Source organism: Lolium rigidum, chromosome 3 (assembly GCF_022539505.1).
Source record: "Lolium rigidum isolate FL_2022 chromosome 3, APGP_CSIRO_Lrig_0.1, whole genome shotgun sequence".
Lineage (NCBI taxonomy): Eukaryota > Viridiplantae > Streptophyta > Magnoliopsida > Poales > Poaceae > Lolium > Lolium rigidum.
The window spans coordinates 122,065,040-122,078,417 of NC_061510.1; positions in this window are offsets into that span (position 1 = coordinate 122,065,040).

Sequence of the window (13,378 nt, forward strand, 5' to 3'; positions counted from 1 at the left end):
CATAAGCATGGCATAGCTTTAAATAGAAACAATCAAAGCCGAGTAAATAAAAGAGAGAGAGCACCCAGTGCCGGTGCTACTAAATTTTGCGGCTTCGTGGTTAGTAATAAAAGAACAATCTTTGCACCCAACAAATAGTCGCACCAGGCTCTTCTAATCGTTGATGTCACTAATGTGTTGAGCCATACCGGACAGGTGTGGCCCGCACGTGGAGTTCTCGATTTTGGAAGGTGCTCTCTTCTCCTTCTCATTCTACAATATTTTTTCTGTTGTGCCTGGCTGAAACACTGAAAATAATGGGAAAGAAGGAGCAAGCGGCCGTTAAGAAAGATCAATATAACTGGAAGTTAAAAGGAACACGAAGAAGAGGTAGCAAGTAAGCTAGGGAGGGCAGTATCATGCGTGGCAATGAACCCCTCTCGCGTCTTTAGATTTAACACTTTTGGGCACAATGTAAGCTGGAGAGCGAGAACATAGAAGCTCAATTCTGCTAAGATGCGTGGCGGTGAGGTCCTAGTCCTAGTGCTGGTGGAGATCAAGTGTCTCCCATGGCCGGTCAAGCTAGCTAGCCCATAGGCGATGGGCAGTGGCCGACGCGGTCGTTGAAATTGAATAGAAGAAGAGAAGCTCGATTTTGCTGGTGGAGATCTCGTGGGCGTAGAGGAGGAAGCTGGTGGCAGGAGCTGCCAGGAGGTGGTCGACGCGGCCGTTCAATAGAAGAGAAGCTCGATTTTTCTGGTGTAGATCTCCACCGTCAGTTGGAATTCTCACAGTATATCATCCCTAATTTTATCAGTCAGTTCATGGATGAGGAGCCAAGTAGTGGCAAGTGTGCGTGACTTAATCTGGTATCAACTGGTACGATCCCATCTCTTTCTTTCGGTTTCAGAAGCAAAATTTACCCCCTCTCTTTCTTTCTCTTGCCGAAGCAAATTTTACATTTTCCTTACATGCAACAGCTCAATTACCACAGTTAATTTTTTTCTGAGCTAGGGAAACCAATTTTAATGTTCTTGGTTGATTAGCATGCCCAGTTCTGCTCTCTATGCTCGTGTTAATACGTTCGAACCACAATAGCAAATTTAAAACTGAATACACAGAAAATGGGGATTTTATTAAACCAGCTGGTTACAACAGAAGACATGTGAAGTAAACGACAGCCTTCAGTAAGACTATAGTCTTGTAAGCTAATATAAAGTACCGGAGAGTAACTACTGGCAACATGTACAAACACGTAACTGGATTCAACGGATTCGCCTGTCCTCCGAAATTGTACCATCTTTTATAGATGTCTTAAACACTTGATGACGGTAGGCCATATTCTGCTTGGGCACCATCTTGGTCCTGCAACTTGATTAACACTTAAGTTGAACATAAACACATTGATTTTCAGCATGTACATACTAATACTAATAAAATTTAATCTGTCATACAGTCTGTATAATCTTGCCATAGTAATACAGTATTACATAGACGCCACTAAACTGACATACCAGCAACAGCATATATATTGCATCAAAGAACATTAAACTTTTCTAGTCTAAGCACACCCTAAAAAGGCACAATCAAGTACAGGATTGGGCATGTAAGTGTACAATCCAAAGGAAACAAAATATGCAAAGACAAATACAAAGTACCTATATAGCGGAGAGTCATATATAGGTGTTTGCCATACAGGTACAAAAGCACATAACTGGCCAATATATTATATAGTGGTAGCAGTGAGTATTGCGGACAAAAGGCTTTTCATAATTTAATTGGCCATTCCCTAAACCAAGTATCCAACCGTCTCTAGATTATAGACACCGATCTACCGGTAACCTCTAATAAGGGAGACCTAAAACTTCAAGCTAAAGACAATGTGCAATGATGTTTTGCTTGATGTGATTTCCATTTAAAGATAGCTCTGAATCCAAGAATGAAGACAATATGGTAAAGTCTGTCAAAAGCATAATAAGAAAATCGTCCAAAACTCATGCCTAGAAGCGTCATTGGTAAACTTGACAGGTCAATAAATTTGGAAGAAAAGAAGAAAGCAACCTAATGGAAATTAGTATGAAGCTCTGCATCGACCCCATCTCCTCCATAATCGCTATTACTTTCCTAAGCACCTCAAGGATTAACAAAAATACCAACAAATACCACCATAAACCCTAAGCAGTAAGGCGCCAAGGCCACCAATTTGTCGACACTGCTGGAGCACCGCCGCACCAAATGGTACATGGGCCCTAAATTTTGGCGCTAAACCTTCTCCTCGTCGGCCTCCTTTGGTTGCTTGTGTTTTTGGTGTGCCTGCTCAGCACCCTCACGCCTCCACACCCTCTTGAAATCCGAAGCCTTCTCTCGCGGCATGGCAATGGAACACCAGCATTTTGTCGGAGGTGGCTTGGAGCCGAGAGAAAGATAATGAGCAGGAAAAAACTCGGCATCACATATCGGTTTTTTAGAAGCACCAATCTTGGGTCCGATGGTCGCCACCAGTTGTCGTCTTGGGGTCGGTGACAATGCCCCACCTATATATCTTCTGCTTCATCCGGTAGCAAGTGAACTCATGATTTTATTTCAGGAATATGTTTCAAATCTTAGGTTAACAAATTATTAACTTTGGACCAATCTAGAAAACTAAAGTAGGGCATAAAAGGTAGCACTATTCTGAATTAGAAGGAACATTTCGTCAAAAAGTCGAATCTAATGGAAAACAGTTTAATCAATGAGTACTTCTCCAAGCTCTCCCAGAAATCAGTTGCAAGTTTCAAAAGATAATCTTCCCCACTCCAAGCCATGGTACAACAAAAGGTAACAGACAAAAAAGTGACAATGGATTACTACTCGTAAGAGCTACCTAAGGGGAAATTTGGAGCGGATATAAAAGGAGCCTAACTTGCTATCACAGTAATCTTGTCCTACTAAACTGAACAGATGATCCAATGCATCTTTTGTAGCAATGAAATGGACAAGTGAACTTCTAAAGAAGCTGAGTGAACCTACTTCTAAAGTGGTACTCGGAGAGTGCCTTAGCGCTGCGGCATGTCCCGAGCTGCAAAATTATCAATAAAAAACGTTAGCTATACACTAAAGGATGAACTGAAATTCTCAAGATTCATGAGAACCAAAATATTCAGCGAGTTCGTAAATAAATAAGATAGTATTAGTGGCATATGTAATATGGAATTCTCGTATAACTCTTTGTTGTTTTTTTAACAAAATAACCATTACTGGTTTTTCCTGTCCAATGTACTGGCCAAGTATGAAAAATCGCATGCATATAAGCTTTAGACAGAGAAATATCATCTAGTAACATTATAGAGCAAAATCACCTGAATAAAAGAACATCACCTACATCAAGAGAAATGTAGACATAATATAGGAAAAGGGGCATTTACATGCATATAACATAGTTGGGAGAGAGGCACGCTTAGCTTCAGGCTGATGCTCATGTTGTTTAAATTTGATTAGCAATAGCAATCCATTATAAAAGTTATATAACTACTACAAAGACAAAAAAAAGTAGCATCCAAATTATCATGAAGTAGCAATAATTGTGCAAAACCTCAACTTGGAATCATAAAATAAAACCAAGATCATCTCTGCCTCAACGCCCATCCTTTTTCACCTAGGATTCTAAGTTTCTAACATCACTTTAGTAGCCATGTAGATTTAAACGTAAAATGGTTTCATCTTCCAGCAACTTAAGTTTAGCCAGGAACTATATCATTGTCTGAAGGTAGGGAAAGAACACGGAACAGCAAAGAGGAAACAAGCAAAAAACAGAAGATAGAAACACTCGCTGAGATAGATAAAGCCATTGTGACGCGAGGGAAACAACTCCTTCAACATGAAAATATTAAAATACTGTTACTTGTTCTTTACAGGGATGTCACACAAAAATCAAAAAAATGTAACCATCTACCATGTCAGTAATCGAACCGTCAGAGTGGATGAGAAGAACCATAATCATTATTTATCTATCAGATCTACAAATTTTACCACACATAATATAGGAAGGACCTCCAGTAATTTCCGCACATTAAAGCATATTCCCTCGAAGACACAATAAAAGTAATTTCTCTGAACCAAAAAACGCCACTGGAGTTGTAATAATTAAAGTGGCCCTTTTCTGAGATACAAATAACACATTAAACACACCAATGGACACTGGCTATAAGGAAAATGTTAAATTACTGCAGATTTTTAATCAGACTTCCTACACATTCTCATGAACTACAAAACATTCTGCACAATATATGGCTGTGTACTTGAAGCCAACAAACCTGAAAAGTAGAACATTATCGAATACCTTAAATCTCATCCAGCTAGTGACGCCACGATCATCCCAAGCAGCGTGATGTTGTCAGCAAAACGACAAAACATGGTATAATCACACCATGGAAAACACAAGAACGGAAGTAGTTCTGCCCTGTAAATTGTGGACTATATATTAGGAATAAGATCTTGTTTTACCAAACTAACCTTAATAGTTTGAATTTTCTGTAGTAGAAAGACATCTAGTTTCCAAAACATTTGAACCACTCCAATCATTCTGCAGATGTGTGACACTGACATAGCATGTCGATTCCATAGCAACAAATCTAATAGCCAACAACATAGCATCAGCAGCAACATGCCACTCATTTCCTCGTGCAACAGCAAGGAAGAAAGGGAGTGAGCTCATACCTAACAACCAAAAACTCCTGGAAATTCTCTTCTATAGGGCGGTGATTGCCACTTTGAGGCCAAATAGCCTGTCAACAACAAAGTTCATAAGGTTTCAGGATGTTAGATGATAAAACTGGATGCAAAATCTATATCAAATATATCCGTTGGCATTAGACTAATCATTGTACCATTATTAGGATCTATGAGTAGTACAAATCATTGTAAGGTACTAAACTCCAATGACAGGTCAAACATTTTGAAAGCTACACATCTGATATCTACATCCTATTAAAGGCTCCATTTGGTAGCCCGTGAAGTGCCACTAAACATCACACATGGGATAGGGAAAACAGATCCCGTGACCTACTCAATCTATGCAACATCACACATGGATAGCAGCAAGATAATCCTATGCAGTGTCAATCACCAAACAAAGGATGAAGAAGTAAAGCTGACCACCAACACAACTGAACAGTGAACCGAGGAAAGCAGCCGCATCCACCCAAGCTGTAAATCCCCAGCAAGATGTTGACCTGCAAAAAAAGAAATGGAACAGCCGCGGAAGATGTGAGATCTAAAGGGAACCAGAAGTTCACCCAAAACGCTTCAAGACAGCATTTCAGAATAAGACGAAAAGAACAAGAAGAAGACTAAATCTCAGAAGGAGATAGAAACAAAAGGAACGCCTCCAAAATCGAACAGGAAGGGGCAAAGCTTAAAAAACAAGAAGATGACAATACCATTGTCGGGGACAGGAACAAACAAGGTTTAAATAGAAAGAATCAAATCCCAAGAGAAAAATGCATAATAGAGCCAAACAAATCGAATCTTCGGAAGGTGAATCGAAAAATGCATAATAGAGCCAAACTATTGGGTACAAATGGACCGTGACCTGTATGAAAAAATGGAAATTTCCAACATTAATGATGGGTACTGTAAAGAGCATGAACGTAAAAGAAAAAGTAGAGCAACAAACCTTGCAGTAGGCAATTTCCAAATACAGAGACTGAAGATTACACTTAACCGAATCTTCACCGCAAGCAATTTGAAAACTGAGAAGTTGGGCAGTATTAGAGCAGATCTGTACAATAGCCAAATAAAACTGCTAGATTTCTCAATCGATTTAAAGCATAGAACTATGGACAAAAAATTAAATTGATGAGAGAAAGAAATAGGTGGTATCATGTATAATCAGGGGCATAGCCAGAAGCACTGTGCTGCTTAACTAAAAAAGGAGGATACGTGAAATATATAGAGAGAGGGAGATAAAGGAACCGTCCTTTGGCGTCAGTAGGGAGCGGAGGTCAGGAGCTCCGACGGCCGTTCTTCACGATGAACCAACCGCCCTGCCGTCGGCCAGATCGACAGCGAGGAGGAGCATCCTGGCCAGGAAATCGCCCATACCCGCGAAATCTCATAGGCACCACTCCTCCCGAGCCCCCACAGCCACGTGGATTTCGACCAACCACCTCGTGCAAATCGGAGAGGAGGAGATGAGGACGAACTCGCCGGCGACGGTTAGAGAGCTCGCCGACGAGTTGAGGCCGCGGATGGCGTGCAAGGGAACGATGGCCAGCCTCAACGCGAAGGAGGAGAGCGGGAGGGGCCGCGTCGTGGGCGAGGAGAGGTGCGCGAGGTGGCGGCTGGGAGAGGGAGGAGACATGGGCTGGAGGAGGCGGAGCCTGCCGGAGGATACACAGAGAAGAATAGGTGGGGCTGAGGAGGGTGGAGGACATAGGGAGTACCTGCGCCTAGGCGGCCGGCGCTCCACCGGCCGACGGCGCTCCGCCGGCGGCGCCACCCGCGCGCGCTCGGCTGGTTCTCGCGCTCCATCGGCGGCGGCGCTCTCGCTGAGGGCTGGCCGCTGCGGCCGTCCGCCGGCTCGCCGGCAGCCCGCACTCCACCGGCGGCGCTACTCCAGCGGAGTGGACTGGGAGGGAAAGCCGAAAGAGAAGATGGAGGAGAAGGAGAATCGCAGGAGCTGGAGGCGGCGCACTAGGTTTTCCAGCGGACGAGAGCCAGGCGCGACCTTCCGGGCCGGGCGGGCTTTTTAGTGACCCATGGGTAAAACGTGGGTCTGCGGGAGGGCCTCAGCCTGGACTACTCCACAGTGAAAAAATCGACGGACGAGATCCACCACCAAACAAGATCCAACGGCTACGAGGCTCAAATCGCTGTGAAGCCCCCTATGGGGGGCATCATATACAACGTTAGATGCTGGGTAAACAAATTACAGATGGGAAATTGACAAACAGAGATTCTACGCTAATGGTTGGTGCAGAATACATGTTATGAAAGTACTAGTAAGCCTGCACGTGCAACGCACGTCTAGCGTCATAAATAATACAATGTCAGTTTTCATGAATAAAGAAAATGCATGTTCCATTAATTAATTATGATATAATATATTATCCAAAATGCATATGCTCTCGCGCAAGGTAAAATGAGCTTAACACAATATAGTAATAAATTAGGGACCATGTCAATTTCAGTACAGAACTCCATTGGTAGCCCAAATGTTTCAGATACAAAAAAAAAATCATATATTACATATTTTAATTGACATGGAAAACCTACAACATAAAGAGTTAGTTAATTCAACATAAAAACTTCTTCACAAGATACTTGCTCTCCACACATTCTTATCACTTATAAGAGAAGGGCTAGCTCAACCAAGATAACAATTGTAAACTATTTTTAGTCATCTAATAATTTCAAGATTCTGATATTTCACATGTCATTAATATAATAGTTACAGTAAAATGATGGTTAGTTAAACAAAGAATGTTCTTACTGTTGACAAAAGAACCAACACACTGTCCACTGCCTGACCCTAGGAGCGGTGGCGGAAGCAGATAGCTTGATTTAACTTCTCCGGCCATTTCCTTCCATTGGTCTAAAAGGAGAGTGATTTTACCGAACATGAAGCATGCAATTCAATATGACAGATTGTTCTAGTGCAAGTGTAACCTGATTTTACGTTAGCTTTTATAGATAAGGATTTGCTAGAAGGAATAATTGGTAGACATCGCTGCTATAATTTTAATTAATTACAGAAGAATAAATGGAAATCCAGACTTTATTGTTAACTCACATGAAAATAAATGTACCTTCCTATAAATCTGATCGTACTAATGGAGCATCAATACATTAATTTTGCAAAATTATGAATGCAACCTCTTTCTTATTCATTGCGCTCAGACCATGAACGACGATATCATTCTCTATGATTGCATTTAACTAACAACACAACCTCAGCCTCGATTGTCCAAACCTGAATCGGAGTAGCAACACAGCTGCGCAATATACTTTGCAGAACAAAGGAAAACAAATAAACTGGGGCTACTGAATTAATGCCAAGAATATGTACATAGGCAGAATAAAAATTCATGAACTTACAATTTATCAGTTTGTCGGTATTTCTCCAGTAATGGAGACGCAGATGCAGGCAGCAGCATCCCTCGTCTGGGGTGGGGGTGGGGGTGGGAGGGGCGTGAGCGGAGAGAGCATAGGCGGCGGCAGCCCCCGCAGCCAACTGGGATGATTCTTCCGCTGACCATAGGATTTTGCAAAATGTTATGGTAACAGAGGAATGTTTTTTGTTCGCACATATATTATCAGCTTTGACATCATCAAATTGATTTACTCAGTAATTCTGGAAAAGAGAAATATGTTAACTTTATAAAGCTATAGACAATATACCAAAATTAATTTCGAGTTACTAAAGGGTAATGAAATGAACATATTTGCATTGTTACCTTTATATCTGCTCTGGAGGCATGATGCAATCCACCAAAAAGAATCAGATGGATCTGATTCAAAATAAACTTCTTTTGTCTCCGGAAAAGAAACATACTTCTTTTGAAGTGCAAAATACCTCTTCACTGGATGGTCATCTTCCTTTGTATTGAACTGTGAAAAATTAAGCCACTGAAGTTACCTAGTTACCTGGAATGGATAAATGGTGAGCTTGATGAAAGAAAATCATGGTTGACAATCTACATATATCTCCATACCTCTTTCGAGACATAAGTATCATGAGAGTGGACTTTCAGAGCAGGTACTTGGTGAGCACCCGTATCCAGACCGTGTATACTGCATCAAGAGCCGTGTAAGTTTTTTTTGTTCCCCTCTCAAACAATTTCTCATTTTGGTATCTCTCACATCACACATTGTTTGAACTTAAAAATTTGCAGATCACTTAAACATAACAATTGGAATGTGGGAAAAATATTTTGGATTTTTTATGTCATTATCTATATGTAGTTCAATAATTTATTTTGAATTTTAAACAATTTAAAATTTAAATTTGCACAAAAAAAATTCCGAACTATTTTTCCTCCATTCTATTTGTTATTTTTTAGTAACTTGCAAAAAATCTAATCGAAATATTATATAATTTGAGAGATAAAAAATAAAAAGACAAAAAATAGAGGGTGCGTGGAGCGCACCTGATCCACCACACTTTTCCCAAGTATCATACATGATAGATCGTTGTAACAGAACATTGCTTACTGCTGTATAGTACAAATAACATGAGCTAAACATTTCTGAAGCCCATTGTATAGGAGGGACAAAATAAAGAGATCATTACTATGATAAAATATAAGTATAAGAAGTGACAAATGCACACAATAATGTTTCCTGAAGAGACCGATGCACAGATTATAAATTCATATGATTTTCGAACTTATACTACAATTATGTATTCTTATTATGCAAAATATCAGTGTAACACATACTAACATTGACCAAGCTGTAACCAAATATATGTAGTGCTCTATCTCCATATGCCACGATGATAACTACTAAAGTATGAGATCATAAAAAAGCTATATTTCGAATAAGTATTCTTTGTGACGACCAGATGGTAGAAAGGATACTGCAGTAGAAAGTGCGGCATGTCCGCGTACCTCCCATACGCATATCGCTGGTCTGCGTTGGTGCTGGTATCTGGTCCCTGAATTTGACGATGGACGCTAGTTGAAGCAACGCTGCGAGCTAACTTTGCCGGCGTTGGTGCTGGTATCCGGATATCCGGTCTCTGTCGAACAAGTCCATGCCGTTGCTGCTGAGCGCTGCACAGCGTTGTGACACCATGGCCGCCAAGGCTCATGAGGTACATGTTCATCGGGTGTGAGACGTGGAGGTCGATGGCGGAGACGTACGTGGTGTAGATAGAGCAGGGCCTGTTCGGCTGGAGCCTGATGCCGCGGGCCTGCGTGTTCTTGAGCTTGTACGACCCGACGTGGCCAGGCAGCGGCACGGTGGCCGAGGGCGCAGGAGAAGCAGCGAGACATGGGAGCAGCATTAGGCGGTCGGGGAAGCACGCCAAGATTCGAGCCGGCCGTACGGGCGGCCAGCCGGCAGCCGCACACACGAACCCGGACGCAGCTAGGGTTAGCTACCTGGGTGCGTGCGGAGGCATATACCAGCAGTCATAGAAGGGTGGAATCGGCAGAGGAGGCCACGCCGAGGTTGTGATGGTGAGAGGCAGAACCAGGGAGATCGGATTTTTGGGCGGCGTAGGCGGCGGCGCTTCTATGTGGAGCAAAGGCGGCGGTTACAGGGAGGCCGGCGAATTTTGGGGGGAGTCAACTCGTTCCCGAATGTTCAAAAAAAAAAACTCGTTCCCGAGCGAGAATGAATCGGAGTGATTTCCGGGAGGGAGAACAAATGAATCGGGGGCGTCCGATGGATATTCATGGATGGTGTAGATTGAGTTTTCCTACGGCACTTCGTGCCTTTATAAGTAGTAGAGATAGAGATGCGAGCATTACAACAATATACATAGACTGTAATCCAACTGCATCTATAACTAATAATCCACCTTCAGGATTGCATCCGCGACACCCTCCAGTATTAAGTTGCAAGCAACAGACTATCGCTTTAAGCAATGTGTGTAAAGTAAACGATGAAACTACCCTTGAATAGAACACCGATGTTTCCTCCCTAGTAGCAACAGCACATCTACAACCGTAGAGAACAAGGTCACTTTCCATGGTTAAATAGAGGCATGAACCCACTATCGAGCATAAATACTCCCTCTTGGAGTCGCTATCATCTACTTGGCCAGAGCATCTACTAGAAACAGAGAGCATGCAAGATCATAATAACATAATACATAATCTCAACCAAAGCAATCTCTCTATAAATCGGATCCACATCAAACCAACATGTAGCAAATACAAATAGATGATCTTGATCATGTTAGGCAGCTCACAAGATCTATACATGAAGCACAACAAGGAGACGAAACCCATCTAGCTACTGCTATGGACCCATGGTCCCGTGGAGGACTACTCACGCATCACCTCGGATAAAGACATGGCGATGTAGAGGCCTCCGACGGTGATTTCCTTCTCCGGCAGGGTGCCGGGATGGACTGCAGAACCCTCCCGAACTAGGGTTTCGGTTGACGGAAGCGTCAGAACTGTTCATGGATGGAGGCTCGGGTCCCTGAGGTTTTCCCGATACGAGGAATAAATAGGCGGAAGGGCGGAGCAAACGAGGCGACGAGGCACCAGTACATGGGCCAGGCGCGGCCAAGGGTGGGCCCGCACCTGCCCTATGTACTGCCACGTGGCAGCTCTCCCGCGCGTGTCCTTCTGGCTACGTCTTCGTCCCGAAAAAATAAGACTTTGGGCTTCTGTTTCGTCCAATTCCGAGAAACTTTCTGATGAGGACATCCCTACCACACTATTACCTCCGTCATTACCAAATGAAGATGAAGCTGCTGTGAAGCTCAAGTCCAATGAAGTTAGGATTGGACCTATTACAAGGGCTCGTGCGAAGCTACTTAAACAACATGTGAACTTGTTCCTAAACGATACTTTGATTGATGAGAACTTTATACCACCTAAGTCCTGTTACTTATGTATAATCAGGTATGAAGAGGAGACAAGCATCGCACGGGGAGGAGAGGAGCAGCTGGACATGAAGATGGACGTGAAGCTGGACATGGAGCTGGACATGAAGATATCTCATGGACGCGCAGGGGAGGAGCGGGAGGCGTGCGCGAGAGGAGACGACACAGTCCAGGCCGGTCCAGCATCCGGTCAGACCGACCGCCACGCCGGCGCGCCCGGTCCCTGGCCCGGTCCGACCGGGCGGCACGCCGGATCCGGGGTATTGCAGAGCACTTCCCTCGCCCGGTCAGCACCCGGTCACTGGCCCGGTTTGAACCGGCCAGCCCGGCCCCACGCCCGGTCGACCGGCCCCCAGACCGGCCGTGTCCGAGTCTGTCTCGACCAGATCTATTCTGGGTTGGTTATTTTCATACTTTTTCGACCTGAGGTCGTCCTGAACCCCTATATAAGTGCCCAAGACGCCCCCAGAGTTGCTTTAGACCATGTTTAAGATAGACCCTAGTTCTTAGTTGTTTGCTCTGCAAAATTATTGAATTCCCTACACCATATTGCTTGATATTGTGTAGATCTGAAAGTCTTGTGTAATCTGCTGTTCCATTGGGATTTAGAAGGTTGCAACTTACCGCTTCGTGGTCGGTGGCTACGTGCGCAAGTGTGTGGATGCGAATATCTTGCAGGGTTGAGAGCTGTTGCATTGGCGACAGGGAGCAATCGAGAGATCTCGTTGCGTCATACAAGTTATCATCCACTTCATCAAGTTACCTCCGCTGCAATCATCCCGTGATCATCATCACCACCGTTGCTTACTGAGAAGATCGGGCCACCCCTTATCATCTTGGTATCAGATTCTCGGGTTTCCTCGGTAAGCCATCCACAATCCACCCCATAGTTGAGTTGTGAGTGTTTCCTATCCAGAAAAAGGCAAAAAAAAATAGGGTTAGGGTTTTCCATAGCCTTAGATTGCACTAATTTCAAGTTTTAGTTGCTTTTCTAGTTGTTTTTGCGTATCTTTTTCTTGCATCTAGTATTGTTAGAGTTTGAGTCTCTATTATCATCTAGTTTCAGTTTTATTTCTCCGAGTCCACATAGCATACAGTGTGTTTGTCCAAACCATAGCCACAGCATTTCGATATAAGTGACTAGGAACTTCCCCAAAAGAGACTAGTTTTACCGCTCGACAGGCTGCTCATTAGGATTTTGGTGCTTTTGCATTATCTGTTGGCCGTGTTATCAAGGAGTTGAGTCATAAAATCAAAAAAAAAAGTGAAAAGAAGCAAAAAGAGCTACATAGTTGCTTGTTATACAAAAAGAAAAGTGAAGTGCTAGAAGAATCAAGTGAAGGCCTAAGTTTACTTTACTGCACCCGTAGTTGAGCAATCTTGTGTCTGTTTCGTTGAGCTTTGCTAGCGTCTCTCTAGTGCATTGCAACCTTTCCTATATATAGTTGCATTGCCACATTTATCGCCTTGTGTGAGTATCATTGGTTGTCTACGGTCAGCGCTAGAGCTTGTTATTGGTGCAAATAGGTAGCCCACCTACAGCCCCACATATATCCTGCTTTGGAGTGTGATTCGTTCTTATACCCTTGATATTCGCTTCGCTACATCCGTGCACTAGTTGTTACTACAAGTGGTAAGCAATACTAATTCACTTTGGAGCGGTAAGATTTCAATTTCTTATCAGTTTTGAGTGAGTTGCGAGAGTACCACCATATATTTTTGATTTAGTGCACTAACCTACTAACCATGTCTGATCTTATGACATGGAGGGAGTATGAGGCTCTTCGTAATGAGATGCGACGTGAATTTCGCACTCAGGATGATGAGCTTAGGGGGACGGTCCAAGGGATCTCC